Source organism: Rhyacophila brunnea, unplaced genomic scaffold (assembly GCF_057557595.1).
Source record: "Rhyacophila brunnea isolate RB1 unplaced genomic scaffold, BYU_Rbru_1.0 scaffold_23, whole genome shotgun sequence".
Classification (NCBI taxonomy): Eukaryota; Metazoa; Arthropoda; class Insecta; order Trichoptera; family Rhyacophilidae; genus Rhyacophila; species Rhyacophila brunnea.
In genome coordinates, this window is record NW_028232893.1 from 30,469,548 (window position 1) to 30,476,285 (window position 6,738).

Sequence of the window (6,738 nt, forward strand, 5' to 3'; positions counted from 1 at the left end):
TAAAACATTTAGATAGATGAAGATTAGATATTTTATAGACAGAAGAATATATTTTTTTATCTATTATGGTTTGATTTAGACAAGGGTAACATAAATTTAAAAAACCAACCAACACCAACTGCAATTTGTACTCTTAATTAAATGAAGACAATTGTTAAGTATGACTGAATTGTGTATGAAGGCATGCCTTCTTTTCAATATTGCGCTAGAAAAGGCGATATGTGATGCAAAGATTGATGCCCGTGGCAGCGGCACGATATTTACTAAGCATTGCCATATCAGAATTGGCGCTGAAAAAGGCATTCACAGCACTAGAAGCCTCTGCCAAAAGAATGGGATTTCAAATAAACGAGGCAAAAACTAAATAAATGCCTGTCTATGTCACACCACGAGAAGGTGCAACAAAGTTAGATATTGGTGCATATAAGTTTGATACGGTCGACAGTTTCATATACCTTGGATCTCTTGTAACTCGACATAATGATATTACAGAAGAAATCAACAAGAGAATCATGTCTGCGAATAAATGCTACTTTGGTCTGTTAAGACATTTTAAGTCCCGCATACTATCTCGCCGAACTAAAAGCACTCTTCACAAGACACTTGTAAAGCCAGTGCTCACCTACGCATCGGAAACCTGGACATTAACTCTGCGAAATGAAGGAGCCCTGAACATCTTTGAAAGAAAAATTCTCCGCCATATATATGGACTGTTAAGGGACGGCACCAATTGGAGGAAAATATATAATGCTGAGCTCTACGGGCTGTACGAAGATTGCAGCGCAGTTCAATCAATTAAGATTGGGAGACTGCAATGGCTAGGTCATGTGCACCGTATGAATGACAATGAACCGGCAAGAGAGTGATGTCCAGCAATCCAATAGGGCGTAGAAGAAGAGGCAGGCCAAAGATTCACTGGTTGGATGGAGCTACCAGTGACTGCTGTATTCTGGGGGTTCCGAATTGCAAAGCGGCCACACTGGATAGGGACAGGTGGAGGGAGCTGTTGGAGGAGGCCAGGACCCACACCGGGTTGTCGCGCCCCTGATGATGATGATGAATTGTGTATGAAGAGTCACACTCTATGTCAGCATCCGGAACACATGTCCCAGCCACGTAAAGCATCATGGTTACCTCAATCACCGAAGGCTGCTGTCTCTGCTCACGAACTCGAGTGTTTGCTGGGTCGTGACAGGGTGAAAGAAGAAGAAGAAAAAGAAATTTGTATACTATTTCTGTTTGATCTCAACAGCCTACGTCCATTGTGACGGTTTGGATTAGGCGGGGTTTAATTGAATTTTAAAAACTAATCAACACCATTTGCAAATATTTGTATTCTCAGTTCAATGAAAACAAATAAGTATGACTGACAAAGTTTAGTGAACTATATATTATGTCGGACCTTAACAGCCTACCTCCATGGCTTGGTGCAATGCTTTATATCTTATGGTATGGACGGGTCTTATGAGCAGTTAAACTATTGGAGACTAGTACAAATATAAAAAAATATTGCTATGCACATCATACTAATTATTATTATCTCACAAGCACTCTGGAAATAATGAATAAAATACACATGTGCCTATTTTTTTGATACTCGTGCTTAGTTTTTAAAAAATATTGAATGTGAAAATAATAAAATTACTATGCTTCTAAAACAATGCTTCTATCTCTGTTTGTGATTTCAGCGGGCTTATTCTAACATAATATCACTTAACATCCAAAAAGAGCTAATTGGGATAAATATATCACATTTATCACTTTACGACCTTAACGTATTCTGGCGGTTAATTATGTAAAACAGTTAACAGAATGAACTGTCGAAAGGTGATAACTTTTAACAGCGCCTCTGTTGGCCGTGCTAAAGTCAGAACGAGACAGAGTATGTCAATTTTACATATTGATAATTGAGATACAAGCTCTGACTATTTTGCTGCAATTGCAACGACATGATTAAGAAAATCGTAGGTTAATATGTTAACACTCCCGTTGCCACGATGGTCTCGGAGTTTAGAAATGACCTTAAATCATAGATACCCCACTTATTATTATGTATATAAACGTCTACTTTTAGCTATTTGTAGATAAAATATTTAGGCATAAAAAGAAAAATTTGTCGGTAGTTGAATTGAATGTCTTATATGTAAAATTAATCATTTTTCGAAAGTCTAATCAATATTTTGATAAGACAGTGACAAGGCTATCTAGAAAGATATATGTTAGAGAAACGCGCATAATAGTAATGTAAACATGAGACACTATTTTAAAATGTCATTTGTTAGTCAGAGATAGAAATTTATGTCTTTCTTCAACATAATTCTGTGAAGGATGCATTCAGCCGTAGCCTCTTACAATATATCGAACCTTGAATTATAAATGTTTCAAATGCATCTGACGATAAACGCCAAAGCAACCCTTAATGTAATGTTATAAGTGTTCATTTTAGCAAGTCAACTTCGCTTTATATGCCGTTTATTCCAAAATACTGACCGGAAAGGCTCAGTTTTATTGCACCCGTAATAAAAATAAATTTACCCGGATTTTGAATACAAACCTTTATTGCCAAGTATGTAAGAATTACATCGGTTTGTGGGCCATGTGTATTTGAAAACTTCCAGCGACCTAAAAAAAACATACTATTATTTGGGTGCACAGCAGGCAGTCGAACGGTTAGATTTGTGCGTACTCCCATCATCTACACGTCGATTATCAAATTGATAAATATTTTTGAAAATATTTAATCATGCCGAGAAGATATACATAACAGAGATAAGATAACAGATAAGATAACAGAGGCAGAAATCAGGGTGGCTGCAGAGGAGTTTTGTGATGACTCTGATATTGAGTTTGAAGTGAACGACAATAAAATTTCGGATAATGAAAATTTAATAGAAGTTTATAATATATAAGTATTAAATTGCGGTACCTATCATATTATACATATGTTTAAAAGTAGATTTTTCTGGGGATACAATATTACATTAAATATATGTTTATGTATTTTATTATTGACTATAAAACCTCTTGTTATGAAATTATCTAAAAGTAGGTGTGATATATCTATAGTCTAAGAGGTATAGACTTAATACGTGCATATAGGTTCAAGTAACGTAGTGATTTAATTTTTTTAATGTGTATTATTTCAACATAATAAACATAATATTAAAATATATTTAGTGGAAACTATACGATCGGAGTATTTTTGTTGTTTAATTATTCTTATGTAAGTATATTTTTAATGTGTTTTAAAATCCGATTTTTAATAAAACCTAATAATATGATACAATAAGATCACAATTTTTAAAATTATGTATACAGGGAATCGATAATGCAAAATTATAACTATTATTTTATGTGGTAAACGTGATAACGCAAGTCCATGCAGATGTTATGCTACCTAAAAACATCCCTCGTTCGCTTCGGATGAATTAGCCACCCCCACTCTCCGTGAAATGACAGCGTGTGTTGGTTGTTCCATTTAAAACAGATCGAGACATGCCGTGGTTTGGTTATGACGTACATTTATCGATGTTCGATTATTATACACGATTATAAGATAATTGCATGTGATATACACAGAATAACATGTTAAACGATGACTAAATAGTATTTAAAAACATACTTTACCTTTTGAAGCAATCAATTAGCTTTTAAAATGCCTTAAAATGCCAAATTTCCATCGGGACACTGAGTGGACGGCATGGGATCGGGCGTAATTTTTTTACCATGGTAAGGGAAAGGTTAATATGTCTGACGTGTCAATACAAAATTCTTGTGTTTGGCTTATTGCCAACTAGATGACGCTCGTTTGGCTTTATCCGCTTGTGTTGAGTCTTATCCACTTGGATTCGGTCTACCAACTTAATTTTTTGCCGTATTATGAATTAGAGATAGCCGACGCTGACCGTTTATTGTAAAGAATACCTTCTGTGCTAATTTGTAAGAATGGAAACAACGGAAACGTGCTAAAGTAATAACCCATAAGAATATACCTGCAGGGCAGCTATTTCAAGCCTGAGGAAATCTTTTCTGTAAAGACCACTGGTTTAAGTAACCATTTATAATATTGCATATAATTTTAATTTTAGTATCGCATAGAAGGAGCACCAAACGACTACAAAGAAGAAGTACACCATGTACGTATTGCCAGACAAATTAGGCCTTCGCTATTTGAACGTCTTGGTCTCCTGCAATCCCCGCCTAAAAAGAAACTGAGACTGCGATGTGAAGAATCTGATGAGGATATTAGCATCAATGAGGTACCTCACGGGTAAGGCATCATGATCTAAGCAACTTTATTATGATCTTTAGTAAACGTGTTAACATATTAATGAATATTAATCATAGTGAAAAACCTTACAATAATATTTTTAATACAATAATAACTACAAACATCTTTTACTTCATCGGAAAGAAAATCACAGAAGGAAACTTAAAAATTACTAAAACAAACAATTTGTGGATTTTACAATGTCAAACAATAGATGTCATTAACCATCAGCCAGGGTCGATCCACTGCCAGATTAAGGTCTCCCCTATCTCTTTCCATTCATCTTAGTCCCTAGTTTTTCACTGCTGCATACATCCACCAAATTTTTTGAACTCATCGATCCGGCGAATTTTAGATACTCCCCGTGGTCATATTATAATACCCGTAGGGTATCACTGTATGACGTAAACAGCATTTGTCCAGCGGTTGTATACTCCAGCTCGTTGTCATATCATCTGCTTAGCAACCTATGTCACATCGCCTATTATTGTCTGTCCATTGGTGTATTTTGTGGTCTTTGCTACACTGTAGCAAATATACACTATTAAATTTAATGAATTCATACTATTTAGAGATATAGAGAATTCCTAGATTTCTTTTTTCTTTAAAAACAATTGATTGAAAAATAATAAATAGTGTAAATGTACTTACATAAATCCACTTTAGCGAAATTGTGTATATTATAAATTATTTACTTCAGTATGGAATTTTTGTCCAGAACTTCTGCCTGTCTAGGTTAGGTTACGATAGCTTTTATTGCTAGATATTAAGGTCACATAGAATTATAGCGCCTGGACACGTACATGAATTCACTTGCACCAATAGTGTGTATTTTAAACTGTCGTGATAATAATACGTAAAAGTGCTGACTGTCTCGCCAATCACATTATTTAAGCGTTAGCGAGACACTACGTTGTCATTGGATGGTGCTATTTGACAGGTTGTGAAAGTTTTGTGCAGTGTAGTTCATATTATTTCCGGCAGGTTCGCCACTATCGTTCTACTGCGCATTCCAACTTTTGTGTGAAAATTCAGAACCTGCTGAAATTTTTTGATCCATGCATCCAATCTTGCAACTTGCGCAATAATACGTGTTTAAATGTGCATTCTCTTGTTATGACCGTGATAATACATACTATCAGCAGTAAATCTATGCACATGTAAACAGGGTGTATTAATGGAAAACAGATGAATTCACAATTTTATTGTTAGACTGTGTTATAATATGTAATTTGGCACACCTATGTATTTAATTAATTTTTTATATTATCAAAATCGTTTCCCTTTTAATTTTGCACCCCGGATTTGTATAATACGTCAATTACATTGAGCTACTTTACGAGCTGCTTGTTGGCGAATTTACAATCTGCCTGTAAAGTCGCCCAGCACCATCATCGAACAAGCTAACAAGCAGATTATAAACAATCTATCGAGAAAAGTTGGAAGCCGGTCAACTTTACACGCTACACGTCGGCGTGTGGGCCTACTGCGTCTGCGCAATAGAGCGTAGTAGCGACCTCCCGGTAAAAAAACGAACTACGTTCTGTCAAAATAGTCGTTAGCTTGTTGGCTTTTCAGCGAATGGAAAGTTTTGTGTGTCATCATCACAGTCGCAGTAGCTGAATCGCCCGCTTTTAAATTCGCCAAAAAACAGCTCGTAAAGTAGCTCAATGTAATTGACGCATTACAAGCTTATGAATAGTTATTATTGGTTGGGTATTTTTGTACATTAGATACCCTATCTATATTAAATAATATCATTTATTTCTCTTTTCTTTATAGGTCCGCAAGATCAGCTGCTGAAAATCTTGCAGAAAAGCCTAAATTGAGACGTCATTACATTTATGATTATGCAAGAATAATGCTAGAAAGATTGCAGTTAATACTAAAAGCAATTGGTGAATACAAAGGAAAACTTCCAGAAATGGCCAAAACAATGAGATTAAAACATTAATCAAATCTACGCCATAATGGAAATATGATTATTTCGTCGTGTCTATTATTTTATAATAATTATAATATAATACTACTGTGAATCGGGGGGGGGGGGGGTTACCTATTGCTTATTTTATATTTTTGTACTATATTTTTATTAATATATAAGTTTTTGTAACATACAATTTTGTTTGTTGTAATTATTACCTATCCAATCTATGTCCCTACCTATTATTATCCCTAAACAAAATATGAATAATGTATAAACCAAAGATGCTGAATCTTCTTCCAGACGGAGCCTTGAGTGATTTTTTTTGAATAGCTAAAAGCTAAGTATTTCAATTTGACATATAAATCAAGTGCCATTTTCATAATTGACAGAGCGGGGTGACCCTGGCTATACTATAATATTTATTATGGTAGGTAGTAGCGATAAAATATTTGCAGGTGTGGATGAAATGTGTTATGCATTTATTACCAGCATTGTTTGTTGGGACAGAATTGATGTTTACAAATATTAGTGTAATTTATTT

At 34.9% G+C, this 6,738-nt stretch overlaps 1 long non-coding RNA gene across 1 annotated transcript; it reads left to right on the forward strand.

Annotated features, from left to right (window-relative positions):
- Positions 1-2,848: 2,848 nt before the first annotated feature.
- On the forward strand, positions 2,849-6,256 carry LOC147069848 (uncharacterized). The gene is made up of 3 exons (XR_015071190.1): positions 2,849-3,223; positions 4,089-4,270; positions 6,053-6,256. It is a non-coding gene; the product is annotated as an uncharacterized LOC147069848 (long non-coding RNA).
- Positions 6,257-6,738: the final 482 nt, after the last annotated feature.